This window comes from Falco rusticolus, chromosome 10, assembly GCF_015220075.1.
Source record: "Falco rusticolus isolate bFalRus1 chromosome 10, bFalRus1.pri, whole genome shotgun sequence".
In the NCBI taxonomy this organism is placed as follows: Eukaryota; Metazoa; Chordata; class Aves; order Falconiformes; family Falconidae; genus Falco; species Falco rusticolus.
Genome location: NC_051196.1, coordinates 6,443,787 through 6,458,052, shown reverse-complemented (window position 1 = coordinate 6,458,052; position 14,266 = coordinate 6,443,787). Strand labels below are relative to the sequence as shown.

The following is a 14,266-nucleotide window of genomic DNA, read 5'->3' as shown; positions in this document are numbered from 1 at the left end:
TAGCAGGCTTGTCAAAGAACAGGAATGTTCACCTACTTATGGAATTTGGAGTTTGATCCAACGAATACTAGAATTAATGGAAGTGTTTAAGGCACCCTTACACTGATACGCAATAGTGCATTCACAGAACTTCAGATGTAGCAGCATCTTACATAAAAACTGAATTCTGAGATGTTTTGCTTCTGGTTAGGAAACAGAATTGTAATGTCTGACCCATTTCTTTACTCAAAACAGCTTAAATATCGATTTGTACAGGCTAGGTATTTGCAATGAGTAAATCACAGACCAAAAGATTACTTTCCAAGTAATTTCTAATTATGACGAAAATCATACTTTGCAGCCGGAAGAGAGGTGGAGGCTCAGAATAAAGTACTGGTTATAGTCCCTTCTCCCAACTTTGCATCTGTGTCAGAAATTTCAAAAAAAAAGTGCGTTGCGTGAAACACATTTATCTGTGATACTATCTCACTGACTGCCATTTGAACTGCCTTCCATGGCATTACACCAAAGGTGAATGTAGTCTTACCTCTTTCCATATATTCTATTCCTAGTCAAAATACCACGGGAAGGCATTAAGTAGAGTGCTTTCCCACAGTACTGTAGCACTGGCTAGGGGAGGCCAAAAGAAGGGAAAACATGCCTTTGGGAGTTGGCAGAGAATTCACTGGGACAGGTAAAAGCTTAGAAAATTTTGCAAGAGTAGAAGCCAAAGACTATGAGGAAATTTTTTTGTTTTGTTTTGTTTGTAAGTACTGTTTTAAATAAAAATTTCAGACTAGAAATTAAAATTTAAACAATGTAAGTGCCTCAGAGAACCAGGCTCTAAAGCAGTCCCTTAATGGGACTCCAGCACAGCCTTTATTTTTTAATGTGAAGACAGGAAAGGATTTGTCATTAAACTTTAAAAATAATCAAAATATAAATCCTTTTTGGTTTTGTGGGCTGACAGTGTTACTAAGAACGATTGTGTTCATTTAATGGTGCCCATTGGTAAGGAGAACTTCTGTGTAACAAGTTAGATTCAAATTTAAGCTTGTCTTGGCTGTCCTGTAGTCTATATTTTTTCAATCAATTATGCAGAATGTCATGTCTGAAGTACCTGCTCTTTAACAATTACATCTCAACCATTACTATGTCTGTAAGCTCTTAAGGACTCACTGCTTTTAGAACAATAAATAAGAAGTGGCATGTGAGACAACTGTATTAAATGGCTATGATCTGGAAGACCAACACTTGCTGTCTTCCCTATTATTTGCTGTGAGAAGTACAACACACACAGTTCAGCATCATACTGAACAATTTTATGCTCGACAGTTACCCAATTCAGCACAAACCTTGAGAAAACATAAACTTACCATCTTCCAGTTCTGCTGTCCAAACATGAAAATTATCTACGCTGCAGAAGGTTGTGCAAAGAAAGGAAGACATTACCCGTTCTTTAGCCTCCTCCTTTTCAGTCTCCCTCAGTAAACTGGTCATTGCAATGAGAAGAAAGATACAGAATATAAACATGAGACACTGCAGTTGAGGAAACAAGTATGTTCATAAATGACAAAGTAAAACCCAGTGTGTAGGAGGAAACCTTGGCACTGGAGGCCCTAAACTTCAAGGTCAAGCCTGTTAATACAGCAGGGTGCTTCTGAAATCGTGCCTCTAGGCCCTGCTACTGCCTCTGTGTCAGTAACCAAAGGGAAAGGAAAATAAATACACAGGCAATACTCCTTGATCCACACGAGGTTTATGCAGATGAGCATCAGTACTTCCAACAACAAAATTATGCCTTTCTACTCCTCACTGGTGGACCTTGTTCTCACAGTATTGCTACTTATTGTGGTAATGAAAGTCATTTGAAAGTGGAATCTACAAGCGAATGTACTGTGGTGTACACAGCACATAGTTCCCATAAATTTAGCACACAGGAATTTATTTCAGCAGCTACAGCTTTCAGTAGTTCATCAGTTTTGTTTTGCATGAATGTAATTTACCTTTCAGCCACCAAAGGCTTACAGTACAGGTCTTGTATTGAAACAAAACTAGTACTGTAACAGCACTCACATCATTGCTCCTGAAGCGGGGGGAACCCTCATATTTATTCCAAAGTTTTCCAAGCAGTTAAACTCAAAGGCAGATGTATATCTCAGTACATTTTTAGAGCAGTGTTAACATTTTGGTTGCACAAGGCTAGTAAAATTACAGTTTCAATAATGCAGCTGTAACTATATCTATAATACAAGGATGCATAGCCTCTTGCTTTTTTTTTTTCCCCCTCTTAGGAAACCATGGAAAGAGAGAGCCTATTGAAATGCTATAATGTTGTACAGTCACAGTTCTAAGGGAAAGAGAAATGCTGTGGTCTAAAAATGAAATAAATCACTGAGCTTCAGAGACAGCCTTATCCATTGGAAATAGCCACAAATGAAGGAGAAGACAAAAGGACATCTGAGACCTTGAAAGTGCAGAGATTAGCCATGTTGTTTGGATTTATCGGCTTCAGGAGGAAGGACCCATTTCATTAGTGGAGATTTTACTTTACTAAAGCATAGACAACTTGGCCAAGTTTCTGCTAGGCACATTACCTTCTTTTATAAAATATGGGCCAGCCAGGTTCTTGTTGAAGTTGCTGGGATTTTTGGCATTGATTTCAAGATAAATGAATAGCCAGTGGGTCCCCTGCAGAGAAGAGTAGGGAAAAGGCATACCGTCTCCTGCCCAAAGCACAGTTCGGATCAAGTGCCCTGAGCTTCAGGGACGTATTTCCTGATGCAATGCTCGTGCCTTAGACGTTTCTGTTCAGAATAACCAACTTCTGCTATAGTCAATTTTACAACTACATTTGTATTTTAGAGAGGAAATCCAATACTAACCATGGAATCCTGTCAAGAATTCAGTAAATCAAGTGACTTTTTATGGCATTTTACAAGAAAGAAAACTATTCAGGTAAACTGACAAGTCCAAATAGGAATAGGAGACTCCAACTAAGGTGTACGTTATGAATCACAGCCTACTACCCCTGCTGGGACTGAGGGAGAATCTACAATCCAAAATGAATTCAAACCAGTTCGCAGGGATTCTTAAAGTTTTGCTAAAAAGGGATGCCAAAATGCTGACAGCTTTATTAGAGCATATAACTCAAAATAAGAACAAATGCATTTTAAGACTTCAAGAGTACCTTTCAGTATGAATCTAATTGGCTTTAAGATACTGTTGAACTTCCTAAATAGTACTACATCTTCCTAAAATGTCACAGGTGTTTACATTTTCATCAGAATGAGGTATTTTGCCAGCTGGCCTAAAAGTTGCCTCTTCAATAAGTATTCCAGCAATACATGCTGAGTTTCAGCAGCTTTGTGTCCACTTGGGATGGCTATGAGCCTTGGTACTACAGTGGTCAGGACCTTCTAAGAATCTACAGAGTTACGATAACTTTATGTTGTGAGACCTTTATATAAAACAAATACAGCTAAAATATTACATTTCTTTGCTTCTCTTTATGTACCAGGTTCTTTCGGTGAACACTGTGAAATTTTGCCTAAACTTTCTTTTCATAGTGCATGTGCACATACATATATGTATAACAAAATCATTTGATCTTTTACTGTAAGTCTCAAATATTTGCTAGAGCACTATGAAGCATTTTGGTGACCATGCAAGGGGTGCACAGTCGGTGCTTGTATGGACCCTTCTAGACTAAATGCTCACTGCCCATCTATATGCAGCTAAGGGATAGCGAGGAGGGACTGGACTTAATGTTCTACATAACCCTGCTTAGGTCCATTTTTCTTTTGTTTTACTTGCAAAAAAAAATAAATAATTTTTTAATGGGTTTCAAGCACCATTCATAGATGTCCCATCTTATCTGTCACCTAAATGTCATTATAGGGTTACATAACAGATCAATTTGTTTAAATCAAACAGGATAATTATTTTAAAGTATAAAATGATATGAAAGATGCTTTATCATTACAACGAATGTGACAAGTTCGTATGTTTCTTACGTCACCACATGAAGAAAGATTATCTGCTGTCCCAAATATACAAAATACAGGTAACTTAAAAAAAGTCTAGAGTTACTACCAGCTTTAGTGTCCTAGTAAGGAAGAGAGATTCTTCCTTCAAGATTGCTTCTTTTAGATTGTGATAATAATAGTCCTCAGAATATTACTGGAGTGAAAAGAAAGTAATCTCTCACTAAGCATGAAGGATCAACTATTTTAAAGAAGTATTCTATTAAAAGTCCCCACAGATACAGTGGACTATTTTAAGCCCACCAAAGGGCAAAAGCTGTACCTGATAGGATACAAAACAGAGATTCAGGCTAAATCAGCGGAGGTTTATTGGGACAGGAGACATTCTTCACTGCACCCAGTCACACAAAGTGTTTTGATACTTGGGATGTTCCTCTTTCTCTGTCTTTTACCACTCCTTTCCTATGCCCAGCTGCCTCCTGCTGCACTGATGGTTTCATTTGTATTTTATTTTCCAGAAATTTGAAGTGTACTGCAAATAACATCCAAGCCTGACCCAGTATTATCTCGGTCAAGGAAACATCTTAATAGGGATAGACAGTTTAATTGATTAAAAAAAACCCTGGCAAAATAGGAGCAACATTGAAACTTTATGTGCAACACTGGAAAGCAGGTGCAGGTTTTCTTCGATTTTTTTTAAAAACGCTAAGTGGTAGGAACAGCAGCTGACAGAGCTGCGTACTTGCATTTGCTTCACACACCCTCCAAGCTCTCCCTGTCTTGTCCTTGTTGTAACTACAGCCACATTAGCCTTCTAACTAGCTTTATAACCAAGGCTTTTCATCAAGTAATATTGGTCAAAGAATTAAGGTCAGGCTGGCAGTTGCTGACCTCTTTAATCACATAATAAATCCTGATCATTCTAGGGCTACAGTTCATTTACACAACCTCATTGTTATATACTTTACTGGGCAGTCACACCTAGCACAGTATTTTGCTAACTATATGAAAATGAAATAAATCATAAGGTTAAGTGCTGTGGCACAAAAAAAAAAAAGATAAAGAAAAGAAAAAAACAGTAGCAGGCAAGCAAGTGAAAAATGGAGATGACAGCTGTAGCTCTGTCAAAAAACATTCACTATTATACAGGGAAAACAATGAAATAGAGTTATTTTGCCTCATTACTTTTCTGTAACAAGATACCTGGTACAGGTTCCCCAAAACAAATCAGAAAAGTCTTTGGATGAGAGTATTTCACCATATTTGATGAAAGTACTCACTATAGGTATAAAACCCTGTACCCTGCAGATGTAGGACCCACCTAAAAACCCATCAGTTGGTACAAAAAGGAGTAGTCTGTATTCTCAGAAACAAAGACTATAGCGAGAACACTATGCCCGTTTTCTTGCCACTTCCCCAGATATTGCTAAGAGATAGTACAAAAACTGGTTTTAAAACTATTTTCCTGTCCCTCTTCATCTACCACAGAAGTCTCAAAATTTGCCATATATCAGACATACAGGCAAAGTGCTACTGAACTTCCAGAGCTTTCTCCGTTAACAGCCCCTTAATCCAGTACAGATGAATTTGCCTGTACAAACTATTCTGAAGCAGCTCTAGTTTGTGCTACAGAACAATCTACTGTCAGTAGCCTAGGGGGGAAGAAGAAGAGACATGCTGTCGTCACATTTTCATTTTTGACAGAATAGAGCTGGGCTTAAAATCAGGCATTCTATGGCATCTAATGAGAAGCTTTTGATTAAACAAATATTCTCTTCAAAAATTAATGCTTTTCAATAAATAACCATCCTATTGAATACTTTTAATAGAAACTTTTAAATGAGAATAATGTTTTCATTTGTAAATTTTTTTTTTCCTCTAAAACATTCAACTCTCAGCAAGCTCATTCATCAGAGCAAGTCAAGTTAGCTGTTTAAGTATGCTACCAACACTACTATTTTTCTTCATTTCCATTAAAATGTTGCAGAGGGGTAAAAGCAATTCTTTCCAACTTTGGTAGAAGCTTTTTCTCTTTTGTTTTCTTCATAGATATATAGCCTAGATAGCTAGCAATTGATGGCAAACGATTCAAACAATTCAGGTTTACATATCCAAAGAGAAGTGCAGTCAAATGCGTATCTCCTGGGTCTGTTACAGAGTAGCTTCTTTGTAAACGGCTTATCTTAATCTGTGTAGCTTCCTATGACCAGTATGTTCCCATTTCATTTTAAATTTATAAGCAGAAAATTTTCATGTTTATCTACCTGAGATCATCTCAGCTGTTTATCACTGTCACTGTAGTCTGAGAACTGAAGACATCACCTCCGCTAACTTAAGGCTCAAACATAATACAAGCTGAGAAAGTACTGTGCTCAAAAAAAAACCCAAACCAATCTATTTGAGAATGCTTTCTAGGAAATCACAGAGGGAAGTAAAAGAAAAAAAAAAAAAAAAAAAAAAGAGTTTTGTACACAATGCAAAGTTGATGACCTTAATGATGAATTAGCACACACTAAATTTGCAGCTGCCACCTGAACAGGAGAGGCTGCAGACATCAGAACTAGAGTTCAGAATGAACATATGAACATTTAGGAACGACCTAAAAATAAACATATCAGTTGCAAATGCCCAACGTTCTAAACTCCAATTGGAAAAAGCCAAGAGAGACCAATTTTGCCAATAATGATTCAAAGGAGCGGCTGTCATAGGTCACAAGCAGAATGTTAGTCAGCAGTTCCACAGCTGGGCTGGAAAACAAAAAATCCCAAATAAAACACGGTTCACTGCAATAAGCATAAACAGGAACATCATCAGGAAGACACAGAATTTGTACACTTTGTGCTACAGCCACAACTGGAATACAGTGTCTGGGCTGGGGCATCATGTTTGAAGAGGAAGCAGCTTCCCTTTGGCCCACTGGAGACAACGATGACCTGGAAAACATTCTCTAAAGACAGACTGAAAGAACTAGGGCTGTTCAGTCTAGACAAAAGATGACTGAGGGAAAGTATGAGGGCAGTATTCATTTACACAAAAGATCGTTCCAAAGCAGAGAGGAGTAAGTTTTCTCCTTGTCCACTCAGGATAGGACAACAATGTCAAGCTTCAGTTTCAGGTCAGGCATTAGGGAATGCAATCTTCCAGCAGTGATGGTAGGCTACCAGCCAAATTGACTAGGAACACTGCGGCATCCCCAAGCCTGCTCACTTTTAAAGCAAGCGGTTTAGGTGTAATCAATCAAACCTTGAGGCTGGATCTGTCAATCTAGCCCATAGCAAAGGACATATTTAAGGTTCTTTTCTGATCTTACTTTTAATGAGTATTAATGGCTGCACACACCACCAGCAGCCCCAGTATTCAAGAGGATATTATTTCATATCCACTAGCTGCGGTGTAATTAACACCAGAAAGCAAGGCAGCGGTGAGTGAGGCCCAGTATGGTATCAGAAATAGCTTAAAATAGGTATCAGAAATAGAAGTGAGCAGCATGCTGCTTCAGTGCCCCACATAGCTGCAAGTACCCAACTAAATTATTCTAAAGTCTCCAAAGCATGTTTGGAAAGACATGAGCACTTCATTAATCCGAACTGTGATTGAGAATGTAGTCTCTGGGATTAAGCTCTTATACTGAGGCTTTGCTTAATTTTTTGGCCCAATGGTAATTTTTGAGGTTTCTTCATGGTTGGGCTAGTTTTTCAGAGGAATCTATCTGCTCTCTATACATGAGTTTCGCATGTGTGCATAAAGTACGTAAATTTTCATTCTAACAGCAGACCCATAATTTGCCTGCTATGTTTTCAGGGAAGCCTCACAGCTTTCTTACAGAACTACAGCTTGGTGACTGCATGGTTTATTCTTCCTGGACTGAACAGGCTTGAAACTGTGTTTCAGATTTCAAAACGGAAAGAGAATGCATGCCATACCATCATGAGTAAAAAAATTGGATTTTGCTACTTGGAAAATGCTTCTAAAATAAACTTCAGGGTTTCTTTCCCCATCTCCTATGAAACATTTAAGGAAAATCCATGTGCTTCTTTTGCCTGATAATCATTTGAAAATTACAAGAGGGTCCAACCTGCTTATCCACATTTAGCCTAAAAAACACAAGATCAAACAATTAGAATTGCATCTCAAGTGCATGTGTTTGCTAAATGAATTTAAACATAACTTTGATTGTCTCCTCCTTCATGTCTGGAGCCTAACTGTGTAAATAGTGCTCAGATCAGTGCATGAAATGGTGCCAATTTCATCCTGCCTTTAGTGAAATTATCACAATCCTACCCATTTAAGAGTAAAGTAAGGTGTATTATTTACCGTTTCCATACTTTGTGTTTTACCCTTTCACTGTGACACGACTAACAACAGAATTGCATGTTACCTCTCACAAACCCAACTGTTAGAGACTAAAGGACTTGCGCACTTACAGTAATTGCCTTAAAGGCATTTTTATTTCATGCTTATAAAAGATTACCTTGGCTTTGAAAACTTGATGCCACTATACAAGGATATTTATTTACATTCCTACTTAAAATTAAATTATATTTGTGTATGCAAATGTACTAGGGGGAGGGTTTAAAAAAACTGGCAAGTAAATCCTAGTGCACTCAGAGGTGGAAATTATTATCCATTTACCCATAATGATTAACGGTTAAAACGCACACTCTGATGTTTGCTGTGTCTCAGGAAGAACAGAAGCTTTTGTTTCCCTGAAATAAAAAGCCACATTTCTTTTTACAGTAAATGCCTTAAAAGGGGGGCACGTCACTCTCGTGGCACAAAGCCAGATAAAGATACCCCTCACATACTAAAGAGTAAGTTAAATCCATAAGCCTTTTTTATGAGACATTAACAGAAATACAAGTTGAAAAAATATGAAATTATACTTTCCTAATAAGTATTAACTTGCATAGGGTATTGCAGAGTTGGTGCATAGAAGCTTTAAATATCACCTCAAAAAGGCTGAGAGTTGAAAAAAAGAGCATGATAAGCCTTTCCAGGGGTGGGGACAGTCCTCAGTAAGATGGCATGGCATCACCTATTTTAGAAACAAGATTTTTTTTGGTTGGCCAATATGCAAAAAGAAGTAATAATAAAGAAAAAAAAAAACTGAACAATTTAAGCAGATGACTTTGGAAGCATTCAAGCATCCACAAGAAAAACAAAAAACACCATTACAAATAAAAATGAACCATCAGACAACGTTAAAACATGTCCATTTGCCCAGCTGATACTATAAGGATCTCTTGGCACTAGCAAGGGAGACAGAATGGGTTTGACTTTGTTTTCTTTTTTTACGGAACGATTTCGCCTTTTTTATTTAGGCTTCACACTTTTCCTGGGGCCTCTGGGCTCCTGTCCAGGCCAAGATACTTCGCAATTGACTTTGATTTTCTGAGGTAAGTGATCTGTCACTTTCCAAGCAGTTATAGGAGGGGTCAGGAGGGAGGTGGCGCAGTATGGCCTCACTCTGGCTCCTGCCTCCCTGACATTGTACACGCTAATGCAATGTGAAGTAGCACGTCTAAATAGCCTGTCAAACTTTTTTGATGTTAGCAAACCCACAGATGGGATTCATTTCCACACTGTTCAAAAAACGTAAACGATACAAGGACATTAAAGAGCATTAAACTACTTGATGACATTTTGGTCACATTAATGAAAAGTGGCGTTTATAAACTACTACAAAAAGGTGGGGGCTGGGAGAAGAGACGGCAAAGAGAGAGGAAAGGAGAAGTGAGAAGGGGAAAAGGAATTAAAATCACTAAAAAAAAAAACCAAACCCAAAACCAAAAAAACAACAAAGGGACCTGGACAGTCTCTGGACATCATCAAAGAAATTAAGACTTTAAAATGCAATAAAACCCAGAGTGAAGTTTTCCCTACACGTGTGCACATGTACGTGTGTCCGTGCTGTTGCTTGGATGTAAAGGCTGCACCAGGGACCTGGAGCAGGAATTCTGCCTGCCTGCGTCTACATTTGTATCTGTTCACTCATAGTGGTGCATAGCTCCCTACTTACGGCATTCCATAAGTGCCAGGGACCAAGGTGTTGCTGAATATAAGCAAGCGTATCAAATCCAGCCTCACCAGCTTAGTCCCACTTAGGCCTGATTTAGCATAGAGAGACTTCTGTGCAAACATCTCCCACGTCATTCAAGAGCATTAGGTTGCACTACAGCCGATAAAGCCATAAGGGACTCTAACATGCAGATCGAGAGGGTAAGAGCCAATGCCAAAAAAACATTCAACTATGGAAATTTCTCAGATCTGTTTCTGCCACTTATACAACCTGTTAGGCACACTCAAACAAGGATTCGGACCCATCTAGGTATAAGGGTTAAATAGTTGCTGGTTTGCCTGCTAGAGCCGCAGAGGCCTCGGAGTTGGCTGCACCAGGATGCCAGCCTTGCTGGGAAGAGGGGCAGACAGGAGACATGCTGCGCTGGCTACGCCACTGCCACTAGCAGACGCAGCAGATTTTTTTCCAGCGTTTGTGGTTACATTAATTGTTAATGACAAAGGCAACCTTCACTCTGTGTGGTTTCCTGCCCGTATTTGGATCCTTTACAAGGCCCCCCTTTTTCTTCCTCTCCTCCCCCTCCCACCATCCCTTCCCTTTCTCTGATAGGAAATGCAACCCGAGATGTGCGAAAAAACACTGCGCATATTGTCATTTAATTGGCCCCTCGCTCAGGCGCATCGGGCCTCAGCGCGTGTGCTGTAGGGTGTCTGCTCCACAACAGGAAAGAATAAACCCAGACTCAAATCATAGGAAATTCATCAAATATGCTTCTTAGAGTTCTGTCTTTCAAGGTCTGTTTCCCTGCCATATGATCTCTATAAACCAAATTACTGCTGGCCTGAGTACAAGACTGGAGGCGCCTGGGGCTAACATATAATGAATGCCAAATGCATGTGACAATAGACTGATCATGGAGAAGAATTGAAAATTTTTTAAGTAGTTCTTTTATTTCATTTATAAAAAGCAAACTGACTACACTTAATACGTCTAAAAGAAGCCAATCATTTCCCTGCAGTTCCAGACCTGTGTAACAAACCTTTTATATCAACCCTATTAAACAGCTAGGACACATGATACTTTTGAATATGGCTCAGTAAAATATAGAATAGAAAATAAATTAAGATTAGTTCATTTTAGTTGGGAGGAATGTACACATGATTGAATTAGCTCAATTTTTCTTTGTACAAGCCTTCACACATAAAGATTCCACCCTTCAACTGCAACACAACAAGAGGGCAAACTCCTTCTGGTGGGAATGTATTATCTCAGAACTGCTGGATTCAAAAAAAGTAAGAAAGCTCCTTAAAGGCTAGAGTGATGTAAGATGAATTATTTTTATTAATTTGTGCAATTAGTAGTCAACAGAAATTTTTATCCCGGTGTTGCCAATTATTCTAAATAACCTAACAAGTTCAAGTGTTGCTATTGCAGGATCACAGGAAATGTGAAATCTCCAGAAGAAAATATATTATACGCTCTACTATAGACAGAGGATAATTAACACTGCTTTTTAGGTTTTAGAAAATACTGCACTTAGAACTGCAAGTCAACTAACGGACCGTCTATAACCTAGAAATGCTTCCATATTCACAGGCATCAGCAGTCTTACAGAGTTACAAAAAAGTAATAATACGTGCATATTAATAGATCACATTTTTTCCTTTGGGAGTATATTTTTTAAAAGGGCTAAGGCAGCAACAGTAGCTCCTCTAAAAACTCTAAATGCTGTAATTGTTTTAGATGAATTACAGTGCTCATGTTAATGGTGAATATTTTGTCTGTGGAAGTATTTGATAAATACAGCCAAAGAAACAAAATAGCCCATCTTTTAAGTTGACATTTATAAAAAAAGAAGAAAAAAAAACCAACAAAAAAACCAACAGAAACAAAAAACAACCAAAGACGTTGCTGTTTGAAGATTTGGAACTAGTTAAGTACAAGATTATTTTAACCACTTTTCAGTGAGGAACGTGAAATATGGTCCATGAGGTCATGCAATTCAGCAAAACATTTTTTCCCTTCCTTTTTGTTTTTCCTGGTTAAATAGAAACAAAAGCAGAATTGCCAGAATACCTCCTTAGTCATATTTTAATCAAAGTGCTTCAGAAAACTGCATTTAGCTAATAAAAACTTGCATCCCCAGGGCAGTCTGTTGGAAGAATCTGAAGAGGCATTGGCCTACTCTTGAAAGCAGTAGCTGTGTTGGACACATCGGGGACACACACCAACGCCTAGGTCTCAGCCCATATTCTGAAGAGCTGCTGCATAGACTGAGGAAATGAGATAGGAAAGAGAAGAGCTTGCAGGAACAGGACTGTAATTTTGAAATCTAATGTCAATTTATTAGATGGAGCAGAGCAATATTCTTTTTCACAGGTATTGGGTATATTTACATTGCTGTAGAGAGAAGGGTCTGCTCTTCTGCCGGTGTAAATCAGTTGGAAATGGCTTTACTGACATTACAATTACTGATAAGAAGCCACCAGCAGTGAAATACGGATCAATGCTAGAGCATCTATTTGTAGTGTTCTTTTAAAGTACTATGGAAAAATGTTTGCTTTGGTGTGTGTGAGAAAAGGAAAATTTTTTTCAAGTAACAACAAAACAAAATTGTGCTACCTCTATTTTCAAGTTGAACAGGAGAAGAATTGTTTTAAATTCAGTTTCACATACTCATTCCTACCCATAAAATTTCCTTAACCTGGTCAGAAAAACAGGGACTAGGCAAGGTATTAGCTTGTAAAGAACATTTGTCAAATACTTGTTTCTGATTTCTTTATGCAGGGTGTCAAAACATACACGTACACAAATGACTAGTCACTATGGACTGTAGTGACAGCCATTACATGATTCACCTTCTTCATATTTCCCACGTAGGCGTTTATATACAAAAAGAATATCAACAAGCTAGTTCTATAAAACAATGCAAAACAAGCCAAATAATGACTATAAACTATGTTTTTTAAAATGCAACAAGAGAGCAAAATACTTTTGATGAGCGGTTGCTCGCTCTCACAAAACTTCTTCCATAATTTTAAAACAGCTTTGCTTCCCCCTTGCTGAAAGCTCTTTCAGAACTTTTTCTAAATGTATTAATAACTAAATGAATTTCATCTTGTACAGTATTTTCATATGCATCATCTGATTTACCTTCATGTCATTAAACATCCTGTTTGAACAAGTTAGGACTGACAAGTCAGCAGAATGGAACTTTTCTCTCCTGGCCACTGCTGGAACGAATCTAGGACCACTGTTTGCCCTGGAAACATGAAGACAGATAGAAAGTCCATCACATCATCTGTAGGGCCACGTGACCTACCCAGACACTTCACTCAGGCCATTTGTTCTGCAGTGTTATTGCCTATGAGATGCAGGGTTGTTTAGCTCAAAGCTCTTCTCACACTCAACATGCTGAATCTCACAACAGTGTACGGCACTGGATCGTGAATTTGCCGCCTCAGAGATATTTAGAGCAGGTGCTCAAACATTTTGTCTGCATGTGTGGCAGACTGGTGTATTTGAGATACAAGATTGCCTAAGGCATCACTGAATCCACAGAGATTTGAACAGACATTCATTCAGATGTATCAGCAACAGTGCAGTACAGTAGAAAAAGTATCGTTACTTGGAATTGCCATTTCAGGCTTTGACATTTCCTACTTGCATACATTCTCCTGACAAACTGAACATATAAATAAAAATAGCAAGAGAAATAGCAATCTTTACAAACAAGTAATCTAGATTATCTCAAATATACTTGGTCTCTTTCTTCAGAAACACACATTTAACTACTTTCGGAACATAATAACTGGAAGTAAAGATCTTCATATTGTTTGTGTATTGTATTCTAACTAACTGTGTTAAGAATGAAAGTGGCCTGCATAAACTTGATTCAGCATTCTTACTTAAAATGTAACTACTTGATTTTCTACAAAATCCTACATCAAAGAATACAAAGGATTACTGGTGCAACAGAATTTTCTTTTCTCCATGTTCAATGTACCTGTCTCTGACTATATCAAGTATTGTCCAAGGCTTGGGTGGGTGGGGGGAGCGGAAATAAAATCAATTCCTCTGTGGACTTTTGGTGATACTTATCATTACAGTATTCCAGGGTTTCATATTAATATATCACCATGAGTGAAAGGAATATTACCAGTACTTAGAGATGAGAAACTATAGCACAGAGATTAAAGGTATCTATGCTACTTTAGTTTTAAATATAAGGTTCAAAGTACCTGATTTAGACTATTTAGCACTATATATCACTCAATCATTT

General features: G+C 38.1%; 1 long non-coding RNA gene across 1 annotated transcript in view; it reads left to right on the top strand.

The window, feature by feature from the left end:
- LOC119155006 overlaps positions 1–2,992 on the top strand; it is a 145,311-nt gene extending 142,319 nt beyond the window's left edge. The window contains exon 4 of the long non-coding RNA XR_005106581.1: positions 2,274–2,992. This is a non-coding gene — a long non-coding RNA (uncharacterized LOC119155006). The remainder of the gene's footprint in view (positions 1–2,273) is intronic.
- Positions 2,993–14,266: the final 11,274 nt, after the last annotated feature.